The 7,910-nt window shown below is 33.5% G+C and overlaps 1 long non-coding RNA gene across 1 annotated transcript; it reads right to left on the bottom strand.

The window, feature by feature from the left end:
* Window positions 1-3,836: 3,836 nt before the first annotated feature.
* Window positions 3,837-6,415, bottom strand: LOC139432798 (uncharacterized). The gene is made up of 2 exons (XR_011642471.1): window positions 5,422-6,415; window positions 3,837-5,352 (listed from the first exon to the last, which is right to left on the bottom strand). It is a non-coding gene; the product is annotated as an uncharacterized lncRNA (long non-coding RNA).
* Between the last annotated feature and the right edge of the window lie 1,495 nt (window positions 6,416-7,910).

A 7,910-nucleotide genomic window follows, 5' to 3' on the forward strand; every position in this document is an offset into this window, starting at 1 on the left:
GTTTAGCTGTGCGTCTTTCAAGACAGCTAAACCCGAATGATTCTAGTTTTAGGTCTTGTGTTAGTTTTAGTGATAGTGCTAGTGTAAAGCTAGAACTAACACTAGATCTAGAACTAGAAACATTCGGATTTAGCCGCATGTCTCTCAACACGGCTAAACCCGAATGATTCTAGTTTTAAGTCTTGTGTTAGTTCTAGTGATATAATGCTAGTGTAAAACTAGAACTAACACTAGACCTTGAACTAGAAAATATCGCGTTTAGCCGTGCGTCCTTAGACTTGTTAGTGTTAGTTCTAGTTTTAGTTCATAAAAAATGTATCAATTTTCTTTCATTTTATTGAACGTTATATTACTTAATTTAAAAGATACATTGATGAACTAAAACTAGAACTAACACTAGAACTAGAAACATTCGGATTTAGCTCTCAAGACGGCTAAACCCGAACGTTTGTAGTACTAGGTCTAGTGATGGTGCCAATGTTAGTTCTAATAGCTAAAAATAGCACTGGCACTATCACGTCTGGAACTAATACCAGACTTAGACTCACTTTTACCACCTCTTGATAAATTTAGTGCTTAAAACCGCCGTAACCATGGCAACCATCCTCTATACCAGCGGTATTCAAACTAGGTTCCGCGGAACCCTGGGGTTCCGTGGGCCATGCCCAAATATTTCTTTATATAAGTCAATAAGTCAACCCCTACTTATTCAATAAGTATACTAATTTTAAAAATTCAATATTTTTCATAAAGATGGATAGTTATAAAAATGAAACCGTGCTTATAATTTTAAAATTTCGCGCTGTAAATGTTACGTCACAATCGCTGGAGTCAGCTGATCACTGTCTCACGTTTGCAAGTTGTAGCTTGTAGCTGCAGTAGTGTAAAAACTGTAAGGCGATACAGGCACTATTGCATTTATTTTGACGTACTCTTTTGTGTATGAATACGTTTTTTGGTTATTGTTATATGAACTATAAGCTTCATTCCGCATTAGCTATCGCATTGCAAACCCTGCATTAAGGATGTAATATCTTGCAAATTTGGAGAGACTTATCTGGAAGAAGTGAACAGCATTCCATTATCGGACACCACAATTGCAAGACGAATTGAAGAAATGGCATTATTTTGTGAAAATGATTTAATAAAACGTCTGAAAACGTCGAACCATCCTTTTGCATTGCAGTTGGATGAAACCACAGATATTGCAGGATTAGCTGTGTTAATTGTACTGGTACGCTATGTTTTTAATTCTTCAGTGCAAGAAGATATGCTCTTCTGTAAACCCCTCGTAGGAAGGACGACTGGAGAAGAAATTTTTAAACTGATTAATTTGTACATGGAAAAACATAAAATAAGTTGGAATTTATGCGCGCATATTTGTACTGATGGAGCAAAATCCTTATTAGGTCGCGAATTATTCAACTAGCTCCCCATATTAAACATTCCCATTGTTGTCTTCATAGGCATCAATTAGCGGTAAGACGTATCTCGCAAAAACTCAAAGATACGTTGTAAGAAACAGTGCAAATTATAAATTTTATAAAGAAGGAACTAAATTCCAGATTATTTGCTTTGCTATGTGAGGAGCTATCTAGTACGCATAAAACTTTGTTATTGCATGCAGAAGTACGCTGGCTTTCACGTGGTAAAATTTTAACTCGGTTTGTAGAGTTGAAAGATGAAGTCAGATTATTTTTAAATGAACATAATCACAAATATGCAGCAAAATTGATTTGTGAAATATGGTTATTCTCTTTTTTAAATGAATACAATAAATCACTTCAAGGAATTAATATCAACATTATTAAAATGCTAGATAAAATCAATTCATTACTACTGAAATTAGATTTATGGGAATCTTACGTTAAATCAAATAACGTGCAATGTTTCCAAATGTTAAACAGTTTTCTAATCGAAAATGAATTAGTCATAAATAATGATGTTCGACAACTGATTGAGGAACATATTATTCAATTAAAACGGACAATACGAATATACTTCCCAGAAACAACAGAATCGTATGAATGGATTATAGATCCATTTCAATATTACAATAAATCTGGGAATTTAATGTTGAAAGAAAGAGAACAATTAATAGATATATCAACGGATTCAGTTTTGAAATGTGCATTTGACAGAAATTGCAAATGTGCAATTACATCTTAAAACTTATATTTCGTTTAGATCTCGTTTAAATCTTGCTCCCTTAGCACAGCAGCATAATAACGCTCCACATGATTTGTATACCCCAAAAGATGTTGCTGGGGAGTATCCCTAATTGCTTCATCTGCGATTTCTTCTAAAATCCGCATTCTACGTTCGGCAATAGTGAACTTGATTATTATTTAAACGCACATAGTTCAGTACGTTTGGCATTCTAACTTGTATCTGTCTCTTCACTTTAGATTTAAAGGAGCTCCATAGGAGTTCAATAGGGTTTAATAAATATGAATACGGTGCTAAACGTATTATTTGAACATCCTCTTGGGGTTGCAAAACACTTTCCAAGTTTGCGTTGTCGATAATAAAACTCGGGTGCAAAAATCCTAAATTTCTACATGTTGCAATTAAACCTCTAAATCATACTTTGCATTCTGCACCTTTATACGAACCTCTTTTATGCTCAAAAGATACAATTTGTGTGGAACACATCCCGCCAATGCAATGCAAATTATTTCCTTTACTTCCCGGAACAACCACATGAGCTCTATGGCCAATTTTTGATCTACCCTCATTTCGACGGCAATATAAATTAAAGTTGCACTCAACAATCCAAATGAGGTCTCTACCGTTACCCCGGCTTTCTAAAATTTTTTCAACATACTCCCTTCGTTTGACTTTATTTTCGTACGTATTGATGTTTGCAACATGTGGTCGAATTTTTTTAAGCGAAAATAATTTACCGTCCAGCCAGTTCTTTATCGTATTAATTGAAACACGAAGTTCAAATTCATTAAGCACGCGATTAGATAGATCTTTAAGCGTTAACGTACTATCTTCTTCGATTTACCTTACTAACGCTTCGTCAATTGCAAGAGTTTTTTAGACTTGGAACCTCCTTTAGGTTTCGGATCTTCTTGATCATTTTTTAACCATTCGTACGCAGTGCGAACGTTGACACAAACTTTCTGGTCGTGCTAACATCTTTGTTTCTAAGTACGCGTGCTTTGTTGACTCAACCCTTCTACAAACAATGTAGATCCCTAAAGTCATGGTGCATTTTTATCTTGTCACAGGAAAGGAACAAAGCAAGATAGAAATGTGAAATTTTCACCAAATAAAAGAATTTGTTGCTCTATACACATCTAAACGATAATCAAGTTCTTCCCACACACGGTTAAGCACGTTTGAAGTAACAGATTCTGTGATTCCCTTGTTTTGTATGCATTTTAAACAATCAACCAAAAATGAGAAATCTATTACATAAATGGTATTAATCGCACAGGAACACGTCTATAATTAAATTAATTACAACAATCGATAAATCAATCCAGACGGTCCAATATATCAAGATTCATTATCTAAATTGTAGGTAAACATTGGAAATAACGACACCCTGATCTATAAAAAAATATAAAAGGATTTAAGTTGTTTTCATTAAAATTTAAATAATCAGTATAAATGAATATGAGCTCAACAATAGAGCACTGCAATTAAATTTAAAATGTTTATAGTTTCTAATCTGATATTAAACTAATAATACAATCACGAATTAAAATTTATGATGGTAATAATCGTTTTAATCTTTATGTGTTCTAAATTGTACTTACCATTAATACAAATCTGAAAGAGAAATGGTTTGAATAAAATTTGTTATGTTAATGAAATATTGATTTGGATCATTTTTTATCGTTATTTATTATGAGCTTATTATTGACATAATCGTAATAAATGGTATACTTATAATATTCTGGTTAGAATTAAGATTTATTTATCCGATCAGATAAAGGCCTTACGGTTAGATCAGTTCACTTTACAATAAAATATTTCCTTTCTGACCGAATACAGTTTATACACATTTATATAAATTAAAATTATATATCAGCGTCACGTACATTAGACAACGTATCGTTTTAGCATCATATTTATATTTAATAAAAGATAAAGACTACAAAAACTTAATCGATTAATTAAAATTTGATAATATTAAAAATTAAGGGCTCTCACCAAGACATTTTTTTACATAGTAAATATCACTTTGTTATTATTTATTATTATTACTTAGGTATCACAGAATCGATGGATAAATTATGCTACATTTTCGTTTTTTCTGCGGTTTCTATCATATCTCGAACGATATCGTCTATGTTATCATCTATATCATCATCTTTTCGAGTATTTTTCCCTTGGGGTTGTTCAAAAAACTTTTTATCCGTCACGCTTGCTTGTTTGTTGTAACTTTTTCTCTTCATTTTTCCACTTTTCGATAACGACACTCTTCTATTTGGTGGTATCGGGTAAATATCTTCGTCTTTTACCGTATCTATTATTTTATCATCTTCCTTGGTCGTAGTGGGTTTAACCGATTGTTTATTCGCACTGAATAAATTTCGAAAGAACGTCGTCATATTACGAAAGATTCGGGAGGAAACGCGTTATCACTTAAATACTTCACTTTCAGGTGTGTGTTAAGTTGGAAAGTGTATCGCTATACTGTTTAGTATTTTATTTTGTCCGTGAATGCTCACTGATAACGACCTTATTATGTTGATAATATTGATAAGATCTACATATTAATTATATTAAAAGGTAACTGAATTACTTTACATGAGATTTAAAAAAGGAAAAACTACGATTTTTGCTATTTATTGATAAAATTTGATTCATGACTTAGATATAATTTTTATCACGTTTAAAATTTAATTAGCTATGAAGTGAATTAGAATGAATAATTTTTGAAGAAAAAGATTTTCAAGATAAGGGGATTTTGCAATTGGACGAGTGCAAATAAACAGTAAAAGTCGAAAATTGTTGATAAATTTAGATTAATATCTCGAGTAACTACTTACCAGTAGGATTAAATAAAGTAAAAAAAGGCGGCGGCGTTTACAGATCGATATCACATGCGTCCCAAAACATTCACGAGAATTATATTAAAGTAGCACCATAAATAATTAAATCACTTTGTATTATTAGAAAAACAATTTTTCTTTATTTATTACATAAAGATATAAATCTTTTTACATTAAAAAGCCATAACTGTTATTGATGATAATTACAGATTCCTGTAATTTTTGTAGTATTACACGCATTTTTAAAAATTTGACATTTCGTTTGACACAAGGACCACAAACTCATAATTGGGATCTTTCCAAAATTAGTAGATTACTCTTGTAGAAAAACTTGTATCTGAAAGACATTAGAGATATGGAGTAGCTTTCATCATTATGATCAACGATCCAGATACTTTATCATTACCAATGAGTATACTTAAACCTCACGTTGCTTCATCAACTATGTATTAAATCAGCTCAAGAAGTTAGACGAAATGTTTTACTTTAATTTATTATAGATTTTAACCTCTTGTGAAGTAATTTCCGTTTGGGATGACAGCCAGCTTAAATAGCTTCATGAACAAGTTCTTCTGACACTACTTCCCACATCTTAGATATATACTTAATTCTAAAAGATGCGAATACGAGATTGGTCATTTTAATATATACAGTGTGTCCGTGAATAAAGTAAAATAGAAATGTGAAATAACCATTTCAATTTACGTACAGTCTCTCGTGCTAGCTCATCTGTCGCTTCATAGATAGTCTAGCTTTGTGTAAAACTCCCTGCAAATGTCCATTCCATGAGAAGGTTTTTCTAGGATTACTCCTAGATATTTGACTTCCTTGGAGAAACAAATTTCTCGACCTTGTATAGTTGGGTTGATTATTAGAAAAACAATTTTTCTTTATTTATTACATAAAGATATAAATCTTTTTACATTAAAAAGCCATAACTGTTATTGATGATAATTACAGATTCCTGTAATTTTTGTAGTATTACACACATTTTTAAAAATTTGACATTTCGTTTGACATAAGGACCACAAACTCATAATTGGGATCTTTCCAAAATTAGTAGATTACTCTTGTAGAAAAACTTGTATCTGAAAGACATTAGAGATATGGAGAAGCTTTCATCATTATGATCAACGATCCAGATACTTTATCATTAACAATGAGTATACTTAAACCTCACGTTGCTTTGCTTCATCAACTATTAAATCAGTTCAAGAAGTTAGACGAAATGTTTTACTTTAATTTATTATAGATTTTAACCTCTTGTGAAGTAATTTCCGTTTGGGATGACAGCCAGCTTAAATAGCTTCATGAACAAGTTCTTCTGACACTACTTTTCACATCTTAGATAATATACTTAATTCTAAAAGATGCGAATACGAGATTGGTCATTTTAATATATACAGTGTGTCATACAGTCTCTCGTGCTAGTTTATCTGCCGCTTCATTGCCAGCAACTCCAGAGTAACCTAGGACCCAGATAAGAAAAACTCTGTTATCACAACTCAGTGTTTTTTAAATTTTATTATCCCCAAAGACTACGACAAGTCTACAAGGATAGTCTAGCTTTGTGTAAAACTCCCTGCAAATGTCCATTCCATGAGAGGGTTTATCTAGGATTACTCCTAGATATTTGACTTCCTTTGAGAAATGAATTTCTCCACCTTGGATAGTTGGGTGGATCTAACTTTCGTCTCCTAGTGAAGGGTACAACGATTGTCTTTTCCGGGTTTATCTAGATCTAGAGTCTCCCTTACACCAAGCGCAAATGGTATCTAGGGTCACCTGGAGAACTTTGGACATCTTTGACAAACGGAATCCTTTGACCATAATGATAATGTCATCAGCGTTGTATTTCTACATCAACGGCTTCGACAATCGCAATCAAATCATCAACCAGAAGCCCTTTGAGTGAACTAGAAACTAATCTACTATCAAGCATATTGCGGATCCAACCCACTATAGTTGCTTCTACTCTTCTATATCCAGAAATGCACAAACCAAGATCTCGTTATCCTACAGCGTCCTGGATACTCTACCAACCAAGTTGTGTTGAGCTAATTCTGCTGATTTTCCCGCTTCATAAGCGTTCTGGTGCCGACTCAGTGGACCAGATGCCAGTGGCACCGTATACCGTTGCAGAACTTTTTCAACAGAAATAACGTCAAGCTGATGGGTCGAAAAGCATTAAGAGTAGCAACCGAATGGGTCGCTTCTTGATGTGCGTATCACGGGTCTTCTGGAATTCACGATCATATACAGGGTGTGTCAAATGTCTGGAATATAGTCAATAACTTCGCCATTTATGGTTTTTAAGAAATATGTTTCAAATACAAGTATCATTATTAATCGTGGCACATTTGTTGTCGGTATTTACTTGTTTGTATTGTTTTTTGTTTCGTTGCTATGGCAACCAATATTGTTATTTTAAATGGGATGCATATATTTTTTTGCATACTACTATACGATGAACATATCAAATCATATGGTTGTATAAGAAAAAAATCGAGAAAAATGCGTTTTCTGAAAATATGAAATCAGTAATTTACAAAGTAGGCACAGAAATAACGCCGTTGACAGCTTTAAATGTCAAAAAATGACAGTTTCAACAATTGTATGTATGTATGTAGTTTCATGTGAGGTTGGTTAAACCACAGGTGGTATAACCAAAGCACTTGGGCCCCAACGGTCCCTTTGTACATCCTCACGGTTTTACTTCGGCCATGTGTAGATCCATTTGAAGGAGTGAAAGATGTTCGAAGATGGCACATCTGATCAGGCTGATACCGCTTCTCGCCTCGCCTTCAGCCGGGCTGGTACTCCAACGCCCAGCAATTTGAAGACGACCCCCAAGCCGGGCTGGTACTCCAACGCCCAGAAACTTGGGTGCATGGC

Source organism: Onthophagus taurus, chromosome 2 (genome assembly GCF_036711975.1).
Source record: "Onthophagus taurus isolate NC chromosome 2, IU_Otau_3.0, whole genome shotgun sequence".
NCBI classification, from domain to species: domain Eukaryota; kingdom Metazoa; phylum Arthropoda; class Insecta; order Coleoptera; family Scarabaeidae; genus Onthophagus; species Onthophagus taurus.